We start from the raw sequence: 21849 nt of genomic DNA, 5'->3' as shown, positions 1-21849 counted from the left end.
TCTGCTCACCCTCTCACTGCCTGAACGACCTTAGGAAAGTCACGTCACCTTCTGAGACGTGGATCCATCCTTGTAAAGTAGGGCTGATAGCAGTTACCTCATAGGGTCGTGTGTCCTGAGACGATGCTAGGAAGGCTCTCAGCACAGTGCCTGGCACAGAATTCGCCGTGCCTAACATCAGCTGCTGTTAATTAGGTCATCCATGAACACGAGGGACAGAGAGAGGCCCGAGGCAGGACCAGATCCACAGCATCATCTCTGGCACGAGGTAGGCTTTCTTTTCAAATCTCGATAAACCGGCTTCCAATTACCGTGGGTACATAACACAAAACAATGATCAGTCTAGAGCAGTTGTTCATTGTTGATGCTGTTACAAAGTAAAATTCATGTGAATAAATTGGGGGCGACTGGGTGGCTCTGTCGGTTAAGCATCCAACTTCGGCTCAAGTAATGATCTCACGGTTCACGGGTTCGATCCCCACGTCCGGTTCTGTGCTGACGGCTCGGAGCCTGGAGGCTGCTTCGCATTCTGTGTCTCCCTCTCTCTCTGCCCCTCCCCCGTTCACACTCTGTCTCTCTCTGTCTCTCAACAATGAATAAAAACGTTTAAAAATTGTTTAAAAATTCATATGGCTTCATTCAACAATTCATGAACCAGCCAGCAGCCCTTCTAGCAAATAGAAAGGAGCCCCATCAAGCTGCGGGAAAGGAAGGTTTTTTAAGGCGAGAGAGAATGGAAAAAAGAATGGAAAAAAGGCATTTATTACCAAAGAATGCATTGTTTTAGGGAAGGCTGCCCTCCCAAGTGGAATGGATAAAAGTCTATCAGTGGATTACCTCCTAGTGTTGACCAGAAAACTCCAGGTTAGCTGGTTAAAGGTCACATTTTGGGGTGGGGGGTTGATACTGTGGTTAGGTTAGGTATTAAGTCTTGGTTTGCTGATGTAGAGACTTAACATAACTGACTCCATTTTGGGCTGTGGTTTTCTTTTTAACAATGCCTAACTGTTCCTTCAATTAGCAACTGCTTCTTTAAAATCTCCTCTCCCAATAGTAAATAATGAATTTATTTAGGATACATATTTGTAAACACTACAAAAACTTAGATTTTAATAGCGGGCTGTGTGTTAACATGTTACAGGTTTTACAGTAAATAAAATAATGGTTTTGTTTTATGTGTCTCAAGGGAATGGAAAAATGTTGTGACTTGAACATTTTGAATGATATAAATCAAATGTTCAGTGGTTCTTGATCTGGGTGATTTTAACCCCCCACAGGACATTTGGCAATGTCTGGAGATATTTTTGGTTGTCACAAATAGGGTGAGGGGAGTTTCCTCTGGCATCTAGGGGTTAGAGTCCAGGGATGCTGTTAAATATCCTATGATGCCCAGGATGACTCCTCACAACAAAGAATTATCTGACCGCAAGTGTCGCTGATGCTGAAAGGTTGACAACCCCTGGGTGACCTAAGGCGGGGGGGAGGGGGCGGCGGGGGAGCAGGGTCATAAATGGATTTTACTGTGTGAGGAAATTCAGCTAGAATTTAAGTCATTGGCACTGAATGGAAACAATTTTTACCTAATAGATCATTGGAGAATTATTTGTAAACATTGTATGTAGTTCTTGGTGAATTTCATTTTTCACATTGAAAATATTTTTTCCCAGGGACGCCTGGGTGGCTCAGTGGGTTTGAGCAACCAGCTCTTGATTTCAGCTCAGGTCATGATCTCACGGTTTGTAAGTTCGAGTCCCCCATCAGGCTCTGTGTTGACAATGCAGAACCTGCTTGGGATTCTGTGTCTCCCTCTCTCTCTCTGCCCCTGCCCCACACACATGCAAGCTCTCTCTGTCTCTCTCTGTCAAAGATAAATAAACATATATATATATATATTTTTTTTTTTTTTTCCTTCTCCGAATACAAAATGCAGAGATCTTCAGGATTGTCATTGTTTCCAAGGTTACTTGAGCTGGTTTTTATTTTGTCTCCCAAGGAAGGAATGGAAATCAGAGGCTGAGTAACATTGCCTCCATCTTCCAAGATGGAGTTGGTCCCTACACACTCCTTTCCCAGTAAGAAAAGCAAAGAAACATATTGCGAAGATTTTACTTACCCTAACTTCAGTTTAAAGATTTCCCTCCTTCAAGTTCATGTGCATGGTCTCTCATCCAAGGATAGGATTTCCCCAATGGCTGCCAAGATGGAAATCATAACATTCAAAAGTACAAGGAACAAGGTAAAGGTCCCATTCGTTGTTCCGTTTTCCTTACCTTTCATGCCCACAGAATATGGCTCTGCCCATCTGAGAAAGTCATTAGTGAGGGAAGGGACTATATAAGCACTTCCTTGAAATTGGGGCAAGTTTGCTGTTTTTGGAAAATATCAGGCTGGAAGACTTCACATTCAATAGAGGGGAAAACTACTAAAGTAAAGTTACATGATTCTCTGATTTCAGAGGCTCTCAGTTAGATTTTGGCCCCACCCCACACCTGTGCTCCTCTCTACTTGCCACGGGTCAACCCAAGCTACCACATGGTGCTGAGAGGCCCAGAGAGTTCCACGGAGCATGGGTAGATCGGCATCACGATCTTAATCCAGGATACAAAGGGGAAAACTGGTATTTATTAAGTGTGGATGATGGGCCAGGGACTGTGCAAGGTGCCCTAAAGATGAGAGATCCTCCAGAGGAATTTCAGAAACTACAGCGAGGTTAGCACTAAAAAAAGAAAACAATTTGGGTAGATTCTATTTTTTTTTTAATTTTTTTAAATCTTTATTTTTGAGAAAAAGAGACAGAATGTGAGCAGGGGAGGGGGAGAGAGAGAGAGGGAGACACAGAATCTGAAACAGGCTCCAGGCTCTGAGCTGTCAGCACAGAGCCCAACATGGGGCTCAAACTCACCAACCACGAGATCATGACCTGAGCCGAAGTCAGAAGCTTAACTGACTGAGCCACCTGGCGCCCCGATTTGGGTAGATTCTTGTTTAAACTAACGTAAATCCAAATGTGGTTAATGAACATACCTTAAAAAGAAATGTCAGTGTGGTCAGGAAATTGCCATCTTATTTACGTGTTATCCCTGGCCTGTCCCCTCCTTCACAAGGCTGCGATTCCCTTTGAACCAAGACTTCTTAAAGACCAGTAATTTATCTGCACCTACCTCCCCCCCACCATACCGAGAAGACTGTCTGACTTATCGCAGGTCCCCATAGATTCATGCTGAATTATTGTACTTTAGTTCCAACATGGGTGCAGGTTTCACGTGATGCCTGGTGCATAGCATGAACTCCAATACATAATATATTTAAATTGAATTTATCTGCAATATAATAAGATTAACAACAGCTGTGCCACAGGATGGGGGCCAAAATGTAAATGGACTAACAGCAGAGACAGTGCCTGGCACGGTGCCGGTGAACAGCGGAGACTCACTAAATGTTTGTTAGTGTGACATTAGTACAAGGGAGGGTCTCTGAGGAGGCAGAAGCTATGCATTTGCACAGGGATCCAGCCAAGAGTTGCTGGCACTGTGTCTGCTCCAAGAAGCTCTCCAGGATGCAGCCTGATACCCGCTCAGGAGCTCCACACTTCGCCTGAGCTACACATGGCTTTTAAACACGACGGGTGTTTCTACGGCCGTGAGACTTTGAAGATGTGGACCGTTGAGGCTTCTTGAGTAGTGGGTGCAAAGTAAATATCAGGAATAACTGATATTACACGGAACGATATTACACCAATTCTGAAAAAAATAACGTGTTTAAAAATAGGAGGAAAGGGCCGCCTGGGTGGCTCAGTCGGCTGAGTGTCTGACTTCGGCTCAGGTGATGATCTCGCGGTTCACGAGTTCAGGCCCCGCGTCGGGCTCTGTGCTGAAAGCTCAGAGCCTGGAGCCAGCTTCAGATTCCGTGTGTCCCTCTCTCTCTGCCCCTTCCTGCTCGTGCTCCGTTTCTCTGTCTCTCCCTCTCTCAAAAATGAATAAAAACATTTGAAAATATTTTAAAATTTTTTAGAAAAAAATTAAAATAGGGGGAAAAGCTTATGCATGACTTCTCACCCCTCTCTGGGTAGACTCTGACATCTGGATGTTGCTTCAACTGAGTCCCCAAGTTGCACATTTTGGCCTTCGCTTCCGACCTTCTAGTCTTCTCTTCATCTTTACTGAGCATGTCTCCCATCACCGTGTTGCTTAGTGGGGTAATTCCACCACTCCTACCTGGAGGAACAGACTGCGGAAGACGTTACCAACCAGCACATGTGATGATGGCAATGAAAACAGCAGTCGCAGTACAGCCAGAATTAATGGGGTCCCTGCCGTGTGCCAGGCACTGTGACAGGAATTTAGAAGGATTTGGAATATCCCTGTGCAGCTGAGATCCTGGAATGAAGGTTCGATCCTGACTCGATTAGTGTTCTTTCCAAGGTCAGAAGCCGCTTCTATGACCGTAAGCGATGTGGAAGACAGACCAACCACAAAAGCTGTGGTAAATATTTCACTAAGGGCTTTTCCCAACGCAACTTGCTTCAAACAAGCACCTTGAACCATAAAGACTGGTAACACAGCGAGAACAAGTCCATCCAAACCTCATAATTAGAACAACCAACATAGACATCGATCATGGAGGTCCACCCACTCAGTACATATTTATTGAGCACGTGCTATGTGCCAGACATTGTTTTAGGCCCCAGATCTACATAGAAAATGAGACGTAAGAAGGCCCTTTCTTCAGGGAGCTGATATTCCAGTGGTAAAAGATACGAAAGTTGGAGAGAGAGAGAGAGAATATGTGAACAAGATTATTTCTGTGAAAATAAATTCTAGAGGGGCACCTGGGTGGCCCAGTCGGTTAAGCCTCTGACTCTTGATTTTGGCTCAGGTCATGATCTCACAGTTGGTGAGTTTGAGGCCCGCCTTGGGCTCTGTGCGGACAGTGCAGAGCCTGCTTGGGATTCTCTCTCTCCCCCTCTTTCTGCCCCTCCCCAGCTCGCTTGCTCTCAAACAATGAACTAAACAAACAAACAAACAAACAAGCCCAAGAAACAAAAAATGAAAAACAAAACAATAATAAATTCTGGAAAGACAAGAAAACAGGGCCATGTGATAGAAAGTGCTTGGGGGGCATGGGGGTGCAGAGCCAATCGAGAAGGTAACATTCCCACTGGAGGAGTCAGCAGTGCAGAGAGGGGATAGCAAAGCAAGTAGACGGAAAAGGTCAGAGGCAGGAATGAGGTTGGTGCTTGAGACATGGAAAGAAGACCAGCATGGCTAAAGCACAGTGAGTGAGGGGACAGCGGGAGACATGGGGGACCGAGAGGTCAACAGAACCCAATCACACAGGGACTCAAGGAGTCCCATGCTGAGGAGCTTACAAAGACCATCGCGAGGTCTGAATAAGTGTCACATGACTCTGTTTCCATTTCAGAGAGATTACCCAGGATGCTGTGCGACTGCGATCTCAGAAGGTCCAGTGGAAGTTCCTATTTGTAATTCTAAGGACCATCCTTTTGTCATTTACTTCAGGAACAGGGACTGTGCATTTTCCGTGGGCCGGACACCTGGCCAGACGGAGGCTGCGAGGGTGAATAAAGGAAAGAGTCCTCGTCCTCGGGTGGTTTCCCATCTCGTGGGGGTTGCAGTTCCACCAGTGGGGGATTCAAGCACACGGGCCGCCTCCCTTGGGGAGATCCAAGAGCCACCGAAGACATAGACAGAGCAAGGCTTCCTGGAAGGACTGACCTCCCAGCGTGAGACACTGGTTATCAGGAGTCACCCACCATAGCAGAGGGATTCGGGGGCAGAAAGCGTTTGTGCCAAGGAAATGTCATTTCCAAAATCCAGAGGGGAGACGGAAGGTTTCTCACTGGGACAAGGGAGGGCAGTCTGGGAGGGCAGGAGCCGGGCTTAGGAGTGGCCAGGGAGAGGCCAGAATAGGAAGCCGGCCCACAGCTTAAGGGCATGGGGAGCCAGGAGGTGGGTTCATGCCGAATGCAGCACTCTGTAAAAAGGGGCCCGGGCCCATCCTGACTCAACAGGGCCAGGAGGGAGCTCGGAGAAGAAAATGCAAGTGCCCGAGATCCTAACATCAGAGGGTTCCTCTGGCTGTATGCTTACGTTAGCCTTCAAGGTGCTCTTTTTCCAAGCACAGCCTCCGCCTACCTGCCGGTCCTTTCCTCCGGGCTGTGTGGCTCCCTGGCCCGTGGGGAGAGGCATCCCTCCCTACCCAGTGTGCAGAAGCCACTCCGTGCTCCCACGAACCTGTGGCCGTCACCCCCGCAGGGCTGAATTGTGGCGTCTCGAAGGCAAGCGCCCGCTGGAGAAGCAAGAGTTATGACTGATGCTGCTGTTCCCAAAGCTGCGGGAGAGCTGTTTGCACAACTCAATGGGCCATGCCCCAGCAGCCCTTCCAAGCAAGGAAGCAACAGCCGGCACTGCCGGGAAAGCATGATGGGGGCTGTGACTCAGCCGGACGGGAGGGACAGCGGCGGGGTCCATCCATCAGAGGAGGCAGGGGAGACAGAGATAGGGTCCTTGAGAATAAATATTTCAAAAGATGGCAAGGGCGTATGCTCTTTGCAAACCCAGGAGACTTTCTGCTGTTGGTGAGGCAGCACAGCCGGCACACAGACAGATAAGACCGGCTTTGGAGCCGTTCAGCCCACGTTCGAGTCCTGACTCTGCCACCCCCTAAGCGTGATCTTGAGCAAGTTGCTTAACCTCTCTGCCCCTCAGTTGGCCTATCGGTAAGTCGAAGCCAAAATGGTACCCGGTATGAGGCTGTCATAAGGGCTCAGGAAGTCAGCAAACATTAGGCTCCGAGGCCAGTGCCTGGCATCCGCTAAGTGTTCATTTCGTGTGAGCGATCGTCGTTCCCTACTCTGCGCCAGGCTCTGCGGATTAAGAAACAGATACACTCAGTCTTTAAGAACTGCACAGTGTAGGGAGAGAGGAAGGGATGCCATTCATTGATCACCTACTACGAGTCACGTGTTTTGCGTGTGTTAGCTGTAAGGTTGTAGAAAACACACTTGTTTATTTTTTTGTCTGATACCAGAGTGGGGAGTGTTTCTACTAAAAGTAACAGAGGGAGACAAATGCTCGACCAGAGAGAGAGAAGTATTGATTTCTGTATAAAGATGACTGGGGAGAGGGAGTGAGGTGTGAAAGGGCACCGAGATCACAGTGGCAAGATTGCTTCTGGGATGTCTGGGAGGCTCAATTGGCTGAGTGTCCAACTTCAGTTCAGGTCATGATCTCCTGGCCCAGCCTGTGGGTTCGAGCCCCACATCGGGCTCTGTGCTGACAGCTCAGAGCCTAGAGCCTGCTTCGGATTCTGTGTTTCCTTCTCTCTCTGTCCCTCCCCCACTCTCCTCTCTCTCTCTCTCTCTCCTTCTCAAAAATAAATAAACATTAAAAGAAAAAAGAAATTTGCTTCCTATTCCATACTGTTCTCCTTTAGTTATGCTTTAATAATTGCTCTTAGCTTGTCTCTCTTCCCGTTCCCGACACTGTTCCAGGCTAGTTTCTACATTTAGATTTCGTCCAGGGGGTTACATTATTGAAGCCAATGGAAAGCCCACAGGACCGAGCCCTGAGGCAGAGAGAGCACAGGCGTGGATTCCAGCCCGCCTCTTCCTGTGGATTTAAGCACCTCACTCGACCCCTCCAGCTCGTTCTTTGCTCGTGCGGCACAGCCTGGCTATGTCTGCCCTCCGTGACTGTTAGGACAATGAAAGGGCATGATGGGAGGAGACCATACAGCCTGCCACAGTATGCCTTCCTCACTGACGTGTGCCTTAGTCATGACCACGATGGTGCCAGACCCTCAGCCTGTGCTAAGCATGCCAGCCATCCCACGTACCCTCTCCAGGGAGCTATGTCACGTGACTCCGCCCCATCCTGTCCCCCACAGACCCAGCAGAGTGCACCTGCCCCAAGGGCACCCAGCTCTGGCTCTGACGGGGAGAGATACGCCCATAGGCCCGGAGGATTCTTCCTATTATGAAATTGAATCAGAAAACGGATAAACAGCAGGGAGTTAGGAGCCCAGGAGCCAAAGCAAAGGTGAAAGAATGTGTAATTCAAAGCCACGAGTTCTGGAAGTGACGAAAAGGGACCAAGGAGGCCAACAGGGAGGGGGGAGAGAATAAATAAGGCAGACTCTGCAGTGAGCAGATTTCAGAGAAAGTCCTGGAGGCCTAGTCCCACCAGGGATCCTGCCCTTCCCAAGGCCATGGCCATTCACTGCCCTGGAGCCCATGAGGCCCAGCCATGGGCTCAGATGCCTGGTTTAGTCATCCCTATTTATAGCCTGAAGAGCAGTGTCTTTCACCAGGGAGTGCTCCCAGGAGCCTTGTGGCGGTACCCAGAGACAGTTTGGGTTAGTGCGACCGGAGTGGGGAGAGTGCTCCCCGCTTCTAGTGAGTAGAGGCCACGGATGCTGCCAGTGCCCCACGACACCCGGGTTGTGCCCCCCACTAGCAAAGAACTATGCAGCCCAAATGTCAAAAGAGCTAGTGCTGGGAAACCTGGCCTTGGAAGCAGCTCCCCTTTACGGAACAATTCTGCCTCTTAAAATCTAAAGAATCCATGAAATGCAATGCTTTTTCAGTCCTGCCATATTAGGAGTACTTGAGGGCACTTTGGGGAGTGATAGATTTGTGTCGTCCACAGTTCACTGCTTGGGGCCTGGTGCAGAACAGCTGTTTAATACAGTGGATTTGCCTTGTAATTGAAGTTGGGTTTTAACCCATGGTTTAAATCTCATAGACAAAGACACCCTTGGAAATCACTCAAATCACGCACAACACTTTGTACATGCAATGCACACGGCTTGGCATATAGACAAAGGGCTTGGCGTGTGTTGATTTTCATAGTTAAAGCTTTGGAGTTTAAAATGCTGGATGCATAGCTGAGCATAAGGAGCAGGTTTCACAGGACAAGCTGTACTAGGGAACTTGGGACTTTCTGGTGTACTAGCTGCTGAATAGAAGGGCCAGGGAAATTTCTGTACCAAATAACTATTGTTCCTCCTGTATTCTGTATGTAAGGTGGGGCAGTGACAATACCTATGGGACCAGGAGTTGTCAGGATTAAGCTGCCCAGGCTGCAAATGGACGCTTTGTATCTGCAAGCTGGTATTTCTATTTCTGTCACCCGATGGTAATAACAATACCTCCAAAATCCAAACGGGGGTCCCTCGGACCCAACGTGATCTGAAGCAGAGAAGTTTCCCCCAGAGCACAGAGTTAGGACTCTCGCACCCTTATTCCAGGGCATCCTCGCGGCTCTTCAGAAAGACTCTGGGAAAATTAGCCGAGACGCAATCTCTCACAGCCAGAAGGAAAGGACTCTGGGATTGAGAGAAGCAGATCCATCTGTTGTGAGATTTGCGTGTCTGGGGCATACTCTGAAAAGAAATGAGGCAGATGAGACTCACGGACTCAGAGACGGAAACACAGGGGAGAGCACTCCACGAGAGTCCTCTCGGGGTGGAACTGTGGGTGACGAATCTGAAGGAGTTTTCCTACCTTGACGTACGAGGATCAGGAAACAGACGGGAACAAACCTTTTAACAAAATAATAGCATTGAAAACTACGATAAAATTGTCTTTAGCTGTAATTTCTTTAGGACCCTTAGGTTTGAGGAACCAGATTCAGTGCTTCCCATTTATTATCTCATTTAATGTTAATCACGCCAAAGGGCTCTATTTTCAGATCCGAGGGGTCCCCTAATCAGCTCGTTGTAGCACGAGGGCACAGAGCCAAACATTTCCACTCCAAAATCCAAGACAGGCTCTTCACCCTAAACCCAAGCCTTCCCCTTGTCCACAGCCCAGAAAACTCCATGTGAAACCCATTATCTCAGTGTGGCTGTGAGGCTGTCTCTGAAAAGGAGGAAAACCAGATTCCTTCCTGTGTGATACTGATAGCTAAAGGATAGGAAGAAGTGATGAACATTTTCGAACATTCCGAGCGCCCTTGGATACGGAATGCTTGCTGCCATATATCCGTTCGGCTGTGTTCTTCACTCACAGTCAAGCTTTTGTCATTGTGATGTCAGTCTTGGGACTGACATGTGGACCAGATCAAAGTACAGACAGCTGGAGGTGGAAACAAAAGGAAATACAAAGCCAAAAGAAGGCACCTATTTCTTACTGCAGTATTTAACCAAAACGAGCCCCCAAAGACTCTCTTTTTTAAAAAAGCTTCTTGGATCTTGCGAGAAATCTTCATGAATTCCTCTCTGCCTGTAGGAAGAAGGCACATCATTAGAAAGGTAATTTGCCCTTCAATTGTAATAAAGTCTTAAATTTTACCTGTGCCTTTCCAGATATGACCTCTGACCTCGGGTTGTCAAGCTGACTGCTCCCAGCTTCCTTCAAGTTGATGGTCATGCCGTGTGCTTCCGCATTCAGAAAATCAAGCCTTGGGTCAAATTCCATACCTCTGTGCAAATGTATAGAAAATTACCTTTCTAAATAACCAGGGATTAATGTTTTAACTCTTAAATAGCTGATACTTCCTATCAGATGTGGAACAGAAATGAGTGCTTTCAATTATTGCCTGCATCTTCTATAGTTAGGTGTAATCTTTCTTACTATATTGTGTTATTAAAATAGATTATGTAATGCGTAATCTGCAATATGTTAAAGCATAGAAGTTATAATATGATGTTTTATTAAAATTATGTTATAAACCGATTTTTAAAAGGTTGCTACGGTTTAGGAAAGGGATCGGTAAACTATGTTCTCCAGGCCAAAGCCAGCCCACCGCTTGTTTTCATAAATAAAGTTTTATTGGGACACAGCCACACTCATTATATATTGGCAATGCCCGCTTTTGCAGTACAACAGAGCTAAGCGGTTGCAACAGAGACAATATGGTCCACAGAGCCTGAAATATTTATGATCTAGCTTTTTTAGAAAAGTTTGCCACCGATTGCCTTAAAATAACACAGGAGAGGGGTGCCTGGGTGGCTCAGTCAGTTGAGCAATTGACTTTGGCTTGGGTCATGATCTTGTGGTTCGTGAGTTTGAGCCCCACGTCTGGCTCTGGGCTGACAGCTCAGAGCCCGGAGCCTGCTTCAGATTCTGTGTCTCCCTCTCTCTCTCTGCCCCTTCTCCACTCACACTCTGTCTCTCTCTGTGTCTCTCTCTCTTTCACAAATAAATAAACATTAAAAAAAATTAAATAACACAGGAGCTCTAATATTGAAACTGTTTCCTCCTCATTAAATGAGTAGCTTTGGCAGGGTGATAGCTGAAATTAAGATCACTTCTGGCATTCGGGTTGTTTGATCAAGTACAAATTTAGAATCAATCTTGCATCTGTAGTCCAGAAAAACGTTCGGGCTGTGTCCTCAAATAACTTAATATCTCTAGTGATGCTTTATGGATCCTTTGTAGACGGAACTATACCTTTTGGGTTATGACCATTCTGTGCTGCTTGGCGTATACATCCCTTACACCACTGAACTCCAGGCGTCACACCTTTATCCCCCTCCAAATGCCCTCACCCATCTCGGGCCTACCTCTCCTCACCCCTTGTGGCACCAGAGCCAGAAATCCTAACACCCTGAGATGGATCAGATGTTTCTTGGGGCGCCTGGGTGGCTCAGTCAGTTTGAGCTCAGGTCTAATCTCATGATTCATAGGATCAAGCCCTCCGTTGGGCTCCAGGGAGCCCTGCCAGTGAGAAGCCTGCTAGGAATCCTCCTTCTCTCCCTCCCTCTGTCCCTCCCCGGCTCCTGCGCTCTGTCTCTCTCTCCCTCAAAATAAACTTTAAAAAGTATGTTTCTATCGGCCAACACGTTAGTATCATCACCAATCCAGGCTTGGTGTGATGTTGCACAGGATAGGAACAAACCCAGTGTGCGCGGCATGAACGGGTGGGTCCACTCCGTGCCTCCACCTGCCCCTTCCAAGGGTCCAGGGCCCCTTCCCCCTAAGGGCCAAGCTGCCAGCTTTTCCTCTCTTCTCTGTCTGGATGGCCTGTGCCTCTGGTCTTTCCTAGCCCTTACTCCAACGTGCAGCTGTATCCTTCCCATTTGGTATTTGGACTGACCCCATGCCCTCTGGTTTGACCTTGATGATCTTACCTCTGGGATTGCCCCTTTGGAAGACCTCCAGCGTGGCTTCATCTGTCTCCATCATGGGTTCTGGCTCCAGCGGGCATAAGGTGAGCCGTGCAGAGCCACTGAGAGGCCAAAGGGAGATGAGGGCAGCTCAGCAAGGCAGGGCTCCACGTGGATTGGGAAGTAGCTGTTCCATCAGGACAGGGACTCGACTGGGAAATATGGAGCTTGCAGCTGTCGGGTGAATGAAGCATAATCTGTTGAACTAACGGCCTCAAATGCCAGACCAAAGCATTCCCGCAATTTCTGGCTGGCTTACATGATATTTATTTCATCTTTACACTTACAGGTAAGAAGAAAAAGAAAAGAAAGGAAAAAAGCCCACCCCTTATTTTTAATACTTGAATGCAGAGCCTGGCGGTTACGAAGATGAACTTTGAGCCAGACTGCCTGGTTCCACGTCCAGGCTTCACCTCACATCATGTATAACCTTGGACGGGCTGGCTTGACTTCCTTGCCTCAGTTTTCTCTTTTGTAAAGCAGAGATAATTCAAGTTCCCCATCAGATGATCGTGCAGAGGGCTGTTATCATCTGGTCTTGTCCGTATGCTAGACATTGAGCTGGGCAGCCCTCCTCGTCCACTTTTCACAAACAGAAGGAACAACATAGGCGCCATGAGCACCCCGGGTTTTGCAGATGTGGAAACTGAGGCTCAGAAAGTTTGAGTCACTCGTCAAGGATAAGAGGGAGGGCATGGCAGGATCTAAAAGATAACTCCAGTCTACCCAATTCCCCAGTCAAGTTTTAAATCAATTGAAATGGGTACATTCTGCCACACCACTCTTTACATCCTGTGGAGCCTTGTTCCCGGCAATCGCCATCCCTGGCCTGAGGTATAAAAGCAGGTAGAGTCAAGGCCGAGGCTGGTTTGTATTTAGTTTACATCCTCCTCTTGAAAGAAGTCAACCGCCGGCAGCAGACAAACCAATCTGGGACACTGCGTAGATTTACTTCTGATTTTTAGATTTTTAATGGGGTACTTGTCATTGTGCGTATTTTGCTAATCTGGAAGATTTACCCTGTTCATTTGCTGCATCTCCTCTCTTCTCTTCTCACTCCTTCCCCTTAGCAATTTCTGGCCATGCCCCTTTGCAGAATACCAGCTATTGTTTGATGGGTGTTTCATAGAGAAGAAAATGTATGCAATTCTTGTTACAGAATCTCTAACAGAAAACCGAAAGAAACGCACACGAGGTAATATATGTAATATATGATATGTCACATATCACATACACACACACACACACACACATACACACACACAGGAGGAATCTCGTGGTTTGGTTCAGTCCACAAGTTGGTATAGAAATGTACAATTCTCTTCTTCTTATTTACAATGGGCCCCTTTCACAAAGATTTTGCTACTAGATGATATTGAGGGGGAACAACGGGGTTGTTAATTCACACATATATAAATCTCATTTTGATTCTGACAGAGGAGAATAAAAGCATGAGTTATGACCTCTAGGGATTCATTTGAACCAATTCAAAGGGCTGAGGCAGGAGGCAAAATGAGAACACTGCTGCCTGAGTTTCCCCGGAAGAGCATCATTTATTGAGCGCTTATGCTGTGTATTCTGTGTAAATTCTTTCTATAAATTAACATGGCACATCAACCCTTTGAGCGAGGGGTTGTTATCCCCATTTTCCGGATGAGAAAACTGAGGCTAGGAAAGGCTCCATCAGTTGCCCAAAGCCATGCTGCTCACCTTCGGTGGGGCTGAAACGATGACTCTCAGCTGACCTGAGGAACCTGGAAGGTGGTCTGAAGGTCTTAAGCTCCTAGAACAGAGATTCTCGGAGGTGTGAATGCACATGAAGTGCAGTCTCAGCCTAGCCAGGATTAGTGTCTGTGTGCGTGTGCGTGTGCGTGTGTCTGTTTATCTCCTACAAAGACCGTGTAGGAGTGTGTGCACTTCAGGGAGTGAGCAACGGCAATGGTATAAATGTAGTGCTACATCACATCTGGATCCAAACAGGAAGGAAGGAAGGAAGGAGGGAAGGAAGGAAGGAAGGACTGGAGGGCGGAGGCCAAATGGTATCCAATGTCAGTAACCGATGTGGTGAGTTTTAAGGACACTTTCAGTTGCGAGAGAAGACCTCGTGGGACGAATAAATAAGCCAGGGGTAGACCTACCCTACATTTGGTAGACTCAAAGGTTGAATCGCTTCACCGAAGACTCAAGTGCTTTCCATTTTTCTGCTATCCCATCTTCACCGTATGGACTCTGCCCTCAAGATGGCCTCTCAAGGGCAGGCAGTTCGAGAATATACATCTACACATGAAACCATTCAGAGGATAAGGAAGACCCTCTACTCCGATGCATTCTTCCTAAGGGTTGGGAAGTCCTTCTAGAATCTTGCATCAGTTCTCTCTTTGTGTTGGCAAAAACCCATCACAGACCTACTTGGACATCAGTCCCTGTGAAGAGGAAGGGACCTCTATGGTTTAAACAGACTCTTGGAGATAGAATCCATCCCGGAGAGTAAACCACATGACCACGCTGCAACCATGGACACATTTGTGTCCCACTGTAACACATCTGTGTCCTTGTGTCCCACTGTAGCACATCTGTGTCCTTATATCCCACTGTAACACATCTGTGTCCCATGCCAGAGAAGGCACTTCTGCTAAGTACATGAGCCCACAAGACCACACTGGATGTTGAGAACAAGGACCCAGTATCCAACCACCTAAAAGCAAGGGCCCCCTGGGATAGGACGTAGGGCTTGGGAGAGCCCTGCTTTGTGCGCTGTGGGCCGTGTTCCCTCAATACCCAGGCCCTCTGCACATTTATTCATACACTGGCATCAGAGAGATGGTCAACATGGGCAAAGTCCCTCCCTTCAAGGACTTTACATTCTTGTGGAGGTGGGCCAAGAAAGACAAAAAAGTAGCGAACAGACACAAAATGTATAAGGCGGCAAACAGTGCCATAAAGAAAAAAGGAAGGAGATAAGGAGATAGACTATAAAAAAGGATGTGCATCCCTCCTTCTAACTGGAAAGACCTCTTCCTCCCTCCCCCACACCGTCGCCCCGCTAAGTTAACTCCTGTTCTTCTTTCCAGTCTTAGCTTATGTAGCTAAGACACTCCTTTAGCGTCTCCCTAGCTTCTGAATCTCTCCCTTCTCTTACACAAACTTCTTCTCATGCGAGTTGCAATTTCATTTTTACTTCTACGATTGCTTAGTAGTCCTTCTCTAGATCATAAGAACCATAGGAATAGATAATGTGCCTATTTGCTCAGGATTCCATGTGCAACACTGAGCACACTGCTTAGCATACAGCAGGCACTCAATAAATTCTTTTTTGAGTGATGGAATGAGAAACTGAAATTGTGGTGTTGGCCTTTGGTGGGGCCACGGAAAAGAAACCATTTTCCTGGGGACCACCTGCCACTACCTAGAACAGCACATCAAACCCCAGACTATCTCCGGCCCAGTTTGCCTGCTCTGGACCAGTTTTCCTAGGTTTATATGCTTTCCCTGACAATAAGTGTTTGAAAAATATGCAGACTAGATACTATTCTAATATCCTGTTCATTGCTGCGTATCAGAAGTATTTTTTTTCCGTGCAGATTGTACCCCATTGGGAAGGCACAGGGAGCAAAAGCCATCTCTTTCCCTGGGGAATGTGCTTAAAAGAGGCTTTAGAGGGCCACCTGGGTGGCTTAGTCAGTCAAGCATCTGACTCTGGATTTTGGCACAGGTCACGGTCTCACGGCTCACGAGTTCGAGCCCCACGTTGGGCTCTGTGTTGAAAGCAGAGAGCCTGCCTGGGGATTCTCTCTCTCCCTCTCTTTCCGCTCCTCCCCCACTCACTCTCTCTCTCTCAAAATAAGTAAATAAACTTAAAATTTTTCCAAAAGGCTTTAGAAAAGAGAATTGATGGCCAAGACTTGGAAACATCCCTGATGACGAAATCTGTATCTGCGTATTGCTTCTTTGTACATAGCAGGCCAGCAAAATAGAGTATGGCATACAGGAAAGAAAACCATATTGATGATATTTATTGCTCCCACATCTATTTTTTTCCTCAAGCATAAAAGGCAGAAGAGAAGCTGTTTGCCACCTCATTCTAGACATTTTCGATAAAAATAAGGATGATAGAAAATAAAATTATGTAAGTGCATGCCTTGTTAGATCTCCCTTAGTATTTATAATGCTTTGAGGCAGAGCTATTATCATACCCATTTTACAGATGAGAAAACAGAGGCTCAGGGATGGGAAGGCATTTGCGTGAGATCACCTGGGGGGTTGGTAATAGGAAGAGAATTTACGCCAAGTGGGTCTTTCTCCAAAGCCTTAGTTAAGTCTTTAAACTTACTGCCTTAGATTGGGGACCTTGTGAGTTAGGTGTTACGTTTTCTACTCTCCAGTGAGGAAAGACTGAAGCCATGAATTGTCAATGACTTGCCAAAGGGCACAAAAGTGGACAATGCCCTTCGGACCACCATTGATAGGCAGATCTTTATATCTGAACTTCTTTCCACTATATCACACTCAGTTCAACTAAGGTTGAAGAAAGCTTCATGCTCACGGATGCAAGAAAACAGATCCGAGAAAGCCCAGCCTTCTCCATCAGGACAACAGAGAAGGGCATAAGACAGGGACATCGTGAGACTACCATAAGACAGCGCTCATTTAGGGAAGAAAGTGCCAGCTAGGCTTCCTCTGAGCTATATCAGGGTAAGCAGGAAGATATCATTATCGTTAGAAAAGGCAGGCTCACCGTCTTATGGATGCTTTATCTTTACAATATAAATATCCACGCTGCATCAGTCCTCAAAGATTCGCTGTGAGTATTGAAGAAGACACTAGTTTTATCATTTGCTTTTTAATCACTGAATGGCTCCAAAATTATATTTATATATAGAGACAACAAGAGTCTTTGGGTGGGAGGCATCCTATGCACGATGTTTTTGTGTCTTCGTCAATTTCTCCCCAGCAAATGTGCAGAAAGGAGCGAGCATGACCCCATAGGTTTCCGGGTTTTGTCTTCACTCTCTAAACAAGAAAGAAAGAACAAAACAAAACAAAACAAAACAAGACTTGAGGCAACTCCCCATATTTCAATCATCCAGGAAGTAATTCTGGGTGATAATAAGAGAGGATAGCAAAGATGGGGGACGGGGGGGAAATTACTGGCTTGGTCAAAGCTTGCAAAACGACACCAGTGATTAAAACATCTTATGCTGTCCTCGGGCTGCAGAAGCTATCACTGACAAAAGATCTCATACACACACACACAAAAGGAAAGAAATTAGCCATTAAGAAATATTTCAGCATAATGCAATTATTACAGCTGTATAATTGAATGGGGAAACCATTGATCTGTAGTAGAAAGGAAATTGCTCTTCTCATTGTGTTCCTATGAATATGTGAACATTAATCTCCATCTATAATCAACGTTCATTTCAAATCTGATTGCGTGCTACTAAACACCCGTAGCTATGCTAACATTATGTTAATATGGTTCAACATCATAGCTCCCAGCTTCACAGCACAAATATTTTTCTTTGGCAATCAATAGTAATTTCAGCTGAGTGGATGGAAGTCACGTTTTAATGGTAATCTTTCCTCCAAGCCTCCAAGTGCAAACTCAGTTGGTGTGTTAACATGGCTGCAGTGTGTTGCATATAATCAGATAAATTAACCTGAAAAGAAACGGAGAGAGGGGAAGGAAGGGAGGGATTGGGGGTTAGAAATAAGCGAGCTGGGCAAGACTCTAAATCTACCTAATAATGAAAACGCTCGTTGGGGAGGAAAAATCGAGGACGGATGGGTGGATGGGACTGGACGGACATGTGTGGGCTGGGGGAGAGGTGTGCGGGAAGGGGGCCGGGATCGTTAAGAAATGAACTATTCCTTCTGGCTGTGAACCAGTGGGACGGGAAGCCACGGATTGCTTTGGAGCTCTCTGGACCCTCCCTGCTCCCCTGGCTATTATGATTCTCTTCTTCCTTGAGGAAGAAAGAGAGAGAGGCAGAGAGACAGAGGGAGGGAGGAAGTTTGGACAGAGAGAGAGAACGAGAGAAGAGATTTGGTTATATTCGCTTGGCAAACATTATTTTCAGCCCCCAAAGACCTACCTGATAAAACTCTTAGGTGATCTCACTTGCTCTGCCCCTACATCCTGTTCCCCAACCCCCCCCCCCACCCCGCTCCTCTTTATGCTTGCACCTCATTCTCCCACAGCTGCTTAAATCACAGGCTTCTTCTCTAAGAAGGATCAAGGTTACGACCTCCAAGGATGTGTGTTATTAGGACAATACAAAGGAAAATGAAAATAATACGAGACAGGACCCAGCCTCTTCCCTTGCCCTGCTCCAAGGGAGAATTCTCACGCTGTCTTCTCCCTTCACTGCTCCCCAACCCCCTGCCCTATGCTTCCTGGGTCCTTCTTTGAAGATCAGAGGACAAGAACATTCTCTGAAGGACGGCAGGGTATATACACTGAAGCGACAAGGGAGATCCAGGGAAGAGATGACAGGTAGACCAAGGAAAAAGGATCAGGAGGACGCTTGTGGGTAAAGGGCCATCGACATTACAAGTTTGCTTTTTTGAGGGGTTCAGAAAGAAAAGTGCCGTGGATGCAGGAACCACTGAAAAGGTTAGATAAAGGCGAACAGAGTTTTAAAACCTTTCCCAGGATGTTTTGCTCCTTGCCCCACTCGGTCAGTGCTCTGCAGTGACCTCATTACGAAATTAATATCTTTTGCCTCTTTGTTTTCTTCTTCATAATCCTCGAGCGAGTGAAGATTTGAATTCCGTTTACCTGTCTCTTATAATCTCAGAATGCCTTTTTCCGGATGATAGAAATTATTATTGTAATCACATATATTCTACATAAAAATATCTAGAACTGTCAGAGATTTTATCCTGGAAACTCTCACTCAATTTTAATTTTATCAGCTCTGCTTAGATTATCGTAATTGCACCCCCTCCCCCACCCCGGCCTCCGTAACCCTTGGGTTCTTTCCCTTTTAATCTGTCACCTACAAGATAGCCAATAAAGCTGGCACCATTAGGCACAATTTTCAAGGCATTTGGAAACTAAGCATCCAGAACACGGAAACAAGACCATATATTCTCAGCCATGTTTAAAATCATTCAACACCCAAAGAAGTACTTGACAAAATTTCACTAAACTTCTTGTGAAATGTTTAGAAGCCTATTTTGAGTTTTACTGCTTATTAGCAAAGCCCCCACCTCCAAAAAAGTCATTGGGGAAAATATCCCATCTTCCCCCAACACAAGAAAAACAGCTGAAATAATATGCAGAAAACAATATGGCGACAAATAAAAATGTATTCCTTTGTCAGCAGATTCTGCTAGAAGATACAGAGAAAACCTCGCTGAAGATTTGAAAAGTCAAGTGCTAAAAGAAATTTCTTGGTGTGTGAGGTTTGCTATCCAGTTGGGTAAAAGTACAGATGCTTCTAACATTTTTTCCTTATGGAATTTGCCACATGAAACACAGAATGAACTTTTTAGAAAAACACTCAAGAATACATGTAATGGAGAAAAAATATTTCAGCAATAGATGACTTCGCCGTGAAACCAATGTTTTCTGGAATAACTATAAGTTACGAGTAGAGTGACTGATTGATTGGAATTTATTTTTTAAAAATCCCAAGTAAACTTACAGAGATAGGTACAGACATGAAATTCATAGAGTGGATAGTTATGACACTAGGGAAGCCAATAGACAAAACTTGAAGTCACGGGTGCGCAAAACTGTTTATAGTTTGTCATCGGCACGCCTAATTTAAAAGATCTTTAGTTTTTTTAATGTTGTTATTCATTTTTGAGAAAGACAGAGAGGGAGAGGGGGAAGGGCAGAGGGGGGTGGGGCGGGACAGAGGATATGAAGCAGGCTCTGACAGCAGAAAACCTATCATGAACTCACAAACTGTGAGATTATAACCTGAGCTGAAGTCAGACGCTTAACCTGCTGAGCTACCCAGGTGCCTCTAAAAAGATCTTTAAAATGCAAACTAACACTTACCTTTGTAATGAGAGAGAGCGTGCCAATTAAAAGTGATTTTTAGAATATAGCAAAGGATTTACAGGAGCTGCTAGATTCAAGGTTATTATTTATCTTTCTTAAATGACAGGTGCTCCAAGTTTACCAAACTTTTTTTTCCCCCCTTACCAGGGCAAAACCTCTCAGTGTAAGTTCACCTATCAGATTATTAAATAATAATAACAACCATGCTCGCAGTACTGATACTTATAATCTCTCACTTCAAGGTTAAGGCTACATTTTTTAAATGGGGGACAAAGTGTCAGGTGAATGGAAGAGACTAGAGGGAGACTGTTTTGAAAATGGACATTTGAAAGCATCTCCTTCGGTAGAAGATTTAGTGGCTAAAATAATACAAATGCATAAGAACTCTCACAGGTACAGCCTCTGACATACATAACAGCTATTTAACCTGTATGTAATTTTTCTAAACAAAATTCTTCTGTAGTGGAATTTGAAATTGTTTGCATTGACATACGGGAACAACACATTCAATTATTTTGTAAAGCTACTAGTTGGCATTAGGGGAGACAGATACTCTGTAGTTTGGATCAAAACCCGCTGCGTAGTGGATGAATGAATTGAGATTGAAACACTGAGCAGGAGGATAGGAAAGGGGAGCCCTGGAGTGGCCTTCTTTTCATGCCAATCTATGCTTCCTTTCTGATGATCTGTAACAAACCACCCCTGGACTTCATTATTATATGCCTGGGTCTGGCCTTTAAACTTTGTTACCATGTTGTTGCTATCTGGCACGGAACTTTGTTGTTACCTTGCACTGTTTGGTGTTTGAACTCAGCTGAGCAGTTCTTACCTAGGAATGCTGGAGCAGGTGCCATCAGAGGCGGCTGGGGCTGGAGAGATGCGAACGCTTTTCTGTTCGAATGTGTGATTCTCGGTCTGGGACCAGTGGGGCGGCTGAGCGGAGGGGGGACTGGTCAAGAATCTCTCTCTCTCTCCACAGCCTCCCCTACATGACTAGTTTGGCTTCCCTACAGCATGGGGGCCCAGAATACTTGGGAATACGTCTCGTGTGATGGCTGGCTTCCCCCAGCGTGAGCGTTCCGAAGGACCCATGAGTGGAAGCTCTAAGGTTTCTCATGACACGGTCACTGAGTCCAGGAAATTGCTTGCACTGCATTCTATTGGTCACAAAGGTCGCTAGGGCCACTCTAGCCAGATACAAGAGAGTGAGAAACAGACTCAACCTCTCCATGCAAGGAACCTTGCAAGTGGGGAGAGAAGGACCTTCTGTACCAATTAACTGACCCAAGGCACCTGGCGACACCTGTACTAATGCTAGCCTATCAGTCAGTGCTTAAATAATGTAAAGACCATGCAAATGCTTCTCTTTTTTTAGCGAAATAAATTGTTTCTTAGCTTTCATCTGACAGTTCTGCATCTTTTTTTTTTTTTTTTTTTTTTTTTTAATTTTTTTTCCAACGTTTTTTATTTATTTTTGGGACAGAGAGAGACAGAGCATGAACGGGGGAGGGGCAGAGAGAGCGAGGGAGACACAGAATCGGAAACAGGCTCCAGGCTCGGAGCCATCAGCCCGGAGCCTGACGCGGGGCTCGAACTCACGGACCGCGAGATCGTGACCTGGCTGAAGTCGGACGCTTAACCGACTGCGCCACCCAGGCGCCCCATGACAGTTCTGCATCTTTAAATGCACACTGTTCACC

At 46.0% G+C, this 21849-nt stretch overlaps 1 long non-coding RNA gene across 1 annotated transcript; it reads right to left on the bottom strand.

Annotated features, from left to right (window-relative positions):
* Positions 1–9651: 9651 nt before the first annotated feature.
* Positions 9652–21269, bottom strand: LOC122214910. The gene is made up of 4 exons (XR_006200148.1): positions 20979–21269; positions 12097–12306; positions 10344–10445; positions 9652–10246 (listed from the first exon to the last, which is right to left on the bottom strand). It is a non-coding gene; the product is annotated as an uncharacterized LOC122214910 (long non-coding RNA).
* Positions 21270–21849: the final 580 nt, after the last annotated feature.

Source organism: Panthera leo, chromosome A3, assembly GCF_018350215.1.
Source record: "Panthera leo isolate Ple1 chromosome A3, P.leo_Ple1_pat1.1, whole genome shotgun sequence".
Lineage (NCBI taxonomy): Eukaryota > Metazoa > Chordata > Mammalia > Carnivora > Felidae > Panthera > Panthera leo.
The sequence above is the reverse complement of the archived record's forward strand: the minus strand, read 5'-3'. Positions and strand labels throughout refer to the sequence as shown.